This window comes from Gracilinanus agilis, chromosome 1 (genome assembly GCF_016433145.1).
Source record: "Gracilinanus agilis isolate LMUSP501 chromosome 1, AgileGrace, whole genome shotgun sequence".
Classification (NCBI taxonomy): Eukaryota; Metazoa; Chordata; class Mammalia; order Didelphimorphia; family Didelphidae; genus Gracilinanus; species Gracilinanus agilis.
The window spans coordinates 3,317,555-3,320,970 of NC_058130.1; the positions used below are offsets into that span (position 1 = coordinate 3,317,555).

Consider the following 3,416-nt stretch of genomic DNA (forward strand, 5'->3'; position numbering starts at 1 on the left):
AGGAAGCTGGACTGAATGGGCTCTGGGGTCTGGCTCTGAGCTAGACTCAGTGCCCTTCTCTGTCCAGCCCCTCACCAGCCCTTCAGGGAGGGGAGCAGCGTGATCCCCACAACACAGGGAAGTCAGGCAAAGCATGGCCCTGTTAGCCTTGCCCCAAAGAAAGAAAGTGAAAACTGAGCACTTCCTAAGTGCCGGCTGTGTGCGGTTCTACAACCCTGGCAGATGAGTGCTCTCATTATCCCATTTCACAGATGAGGAAACTGAGGCAGCTGGAGGTTAAGTGGCTTCTTGCCCCATCTCCCAGGGCTCCAGGGCCTTCAGCACCACCTAGACCTGGAATGCTCTGTGATCCCAGGGGGCACCTGCTCTGGATGGAGGGAGGGGGGCAGAGAGGTTAGTTCATTTGCCTGAGTTGCACAGGGAGCCAATGGCAGGTCTGGGCTGGAGTGGCCCCCCGCCCATCGACATCAAATCCAGCTCTTTTCCCCATCCTGTGGCATCCATGGAGCCCCACGCCCAGCCCCCTCCCTCCAGACCTGTGCCTCTGCCTAGATGGGGACCAGGGTCAGCCCAGGCACGGGCCGTCTCCTCCATCCAGACTTCTTGTACTCACCTGGGCCTCCCGGGCCTGGGCGTCCCTTCCAAGCACCCCTCCACCCACCTTGAGCCCTCCAGGGAGCCCTGCTTTGGGCTCTCCGTGGTGACCCGAGCTGGCCGGCTCAGAAGGAAGTCCCGGGCCAGGCTGGGAGTCAGCCAGTGCCCAAAGGGAGGAGACGGCCCGATAGGGCTGGAGGAGGGCACCTGCCTTGGCCAGTCAGGGGCACAGATGGCACAGATCTGCCCCTCCCGTGGCCTGAGGGGGGGGTTTCTTCTCCTTCACTTACAAAGAGGGCAACTGCAGCAACCCGGGCCCTGGGGGCTCTGGTGAGAGCCGGAGCCAGCTTCCTGCCCCACCGGGGCTGCCACCAGAAGTGCCAGGGGCTGGCACTCGGGGGCACTGGCTCAGAGGCTGTGTGGGTGTTCCCTAAGCTCCTTGTGGGACAGCGAGCTGGGGATTGGTTGCCCAGCAGCCCAGGGGAGGAGGAGCAGGCAGGGCGGGTAAAGAGGGCCGGCCACTGGCGGGGGGCACCTGGAGGGGGCCAGACGGCCAGCCTAGGCCAGCCCAGAGCAGACTGCAGCCACCGCTGGCCCCAGGCAGCCAGGTGAGCAGCTCCCAGGTGTGTCCAGGTGAGTAGGAGAAGGGGATACCTTGGGGATGGGGGAGGAGCAGAGTCCTGGAGCCCCTCCCCACAGTGGCCCTGGTGGGCTGTTCTCAGGGGCCAGGGCCGGAGAGGGGCTGCCCAGCCCCTTATGGGCCCTGCTTCCTGGAGGGACAAAGGGAAGGAGGGAGGGACGGTGTGAAACATTAACTGGTCTGATGGGAGGCAGGGCTGAGGAGCTGCTGGAACCCGGGGGACCCCCAGCTCCTGAAGGAGGCCAGAGTTGGGTTCAGGGCCATCAGTGGGGCCACGCTCTGGGAAGCTGGTGCTGCCAGTCTGTGTGCCCTTGGGAAGGCCCCCCTCTGGACCCCGAGGGCTTGGCGAGGTGCAGGAGGAGGAAGAAAGCACCCGGCAGCTCACAGAGCCTTAGAAAACTTCCTGGGGGGAGGAGGGGGACCGGGGAGTGGAAGGGGAGCCTGGCAGGGTGAAGGGTGATGAACCTGGAAGAGGGCTGGGCACGGCCGGCCCCTACTTCCTCCAGGGGGAAGTGGACGGAAAGGGGCGCAGCCTGCCCCAGGCCCCGTGCCCAGCCTCTCCTGCCTCTGGCTGGCCTGGGCTGGGCCGGGATGCACCTGGGAGAGGCCGGCCACGGGAGAGCCGGGCCGACTGGGAGGGGGTGTAGAAAGCAGAGGCCGGGGGACCCACCCGAGCTGCCGGGTGAGGAAGGAGAATGGGAGGGCCGAGAGGAGGGAAGAGGGGCAGGCGGGCACCGACGGGCAGACGGACACCCAGGCAGGCAGGCTGGTAGACACAGACAGGTAGGCAGAGCAGAGGCTGTTCGGTTCTGCTCCAGAGCCTGCTGCCCTCAGGCTGGCTGCCTCTGTCCGGAGATGGTGGTTGTCAGTTCAGGCTGGTGTGTGCAGAGCCTACCTGAGGCTGTTGGCACGGCTGCCTTTTTCTCCTGGTTGCAAAGGCAGATGTTTCAGCCTGATGTAACCCAAGGGGGAGGGGCTGTGGCCCCTCCTCACCCAAGATCTGGCTTGGCATCGACTAGCTCCAAACTCCCACCGTCTGGTCCAGAAGCCTCCCCTCTCTCCTCCCGCTTCATGGGGCTGCTTCCCTGCCCGGGGCACCGGGGACCCTCCTGTCTTCCCAGCTCCTTCCCTCCTCCTCCTCCTCACCAAGGGCAGCCTCGCGGGCTCCTGACCGGCACCTCTGGTCACACCCTCTCGTGCCTTCCATCCTCCCTTCCTGGCATCCTGCCAGCGTGCCCAGATAGCTTTCCCCCAACTCACACACACACGCCTTGAAAAGCAAGCCTAGCCCGGCCCTGGCCCTCAGCCCCCTCTCTTCCCCCTGGAAGGAGGTCTGTGCCCAGAGGCTGCCCAAAACTTTGTTTCCCATGTTCTCGTGGGGCTCCCTTTCGTGGATGTGGAGATGCAGTGACTCCCTCCTCCTTTCCCGGTCAAACTCCTAGGAAAAGCCACCTTGACCTTTTGGCCTCTCCTTCTTCCCAGGCTCTTCTCCATCTCTCGCACCCGGGCTTCAGACCCCATGGACCACCCTACCGTCTGTCTTAGGATCAATTCTGTGTATCAGTCCCAAGGCAGAAGGGCAGAAGGGCTAGGCAAGGGGGGCTAAGTGACATGCCCAGGGTCACCCAGCCAGGAAGTGGCTGGGGCCAGATTGGAACCGAGGTCCTCTCAACTCCAGGCGCTCTGTGCCACCTCGTTGCCCCTCCCTCTCTCCCTTAATGGCTAAATCCAGTGACATCTCAGTTTCCATCATCCTTGACTTCTCAGAAGCTCTGGGCATGAAATGGCCTCCTGTCTTCTCCCTGGTTTCCATGACTCTAGTCTCTCCTGGTTCGCCTCCTCCCTGCCTGACCAGGCCTTCTCCGTCTCTGCCTGGCTGTCATTCAGATCTAACTGTGAGTGTCCCCCTAGGGCAGGGGGGACTCCTGGGGACTCTTCCTTGTGTCCTGGACCCCTTCTCAGCAGGACATATCGGAATGTGCCAAATACAACCCTCGGGATGCCCAAGGAGACCAATTCCATGGAAATCATCAACGTAATTTTTAAATGATTTTCACAGGCCCTGACGGTTCAGCCTCTTCCTCCTCCTCCTCTTCCTCCTCCTCCTCCTCTTCCTCCTCTTCCTCTTCTTCCTCCTTCTCCTCTTCCTCCTCTTCCTCCTCCTCCTCTTCCTCCTCCTCCT

The 3,416-nt window shown here is 62.7% G+C and overlaps 1 protein-coding gene across 2 annotated transcripts in view; it reads left to right on the forward strand.

Annotated features, from left to right (window-relative positions):
* Window positions 1-1,152: 1,152 nt before the first annotated feature.
* The window catches only part of VILL (villin like), a 44,217-nt gene continuing 41,953 nt past the window's right edge, over window positions 1,153-3,416 (forward strand). Inside the window, exon 1 of one of the 2 annotated variants that reach the window (XM_044670173.1) lies at window positions 1,153-1,227. The gene's annotated coding sequence lies outside the window, so the exon portion shown is untranslated. The remainder of the gene's footprint in view (window positions 1,228-3,416) is intronic. The other variant, XM_044671016.1, reaches the window with a different exon arrangement.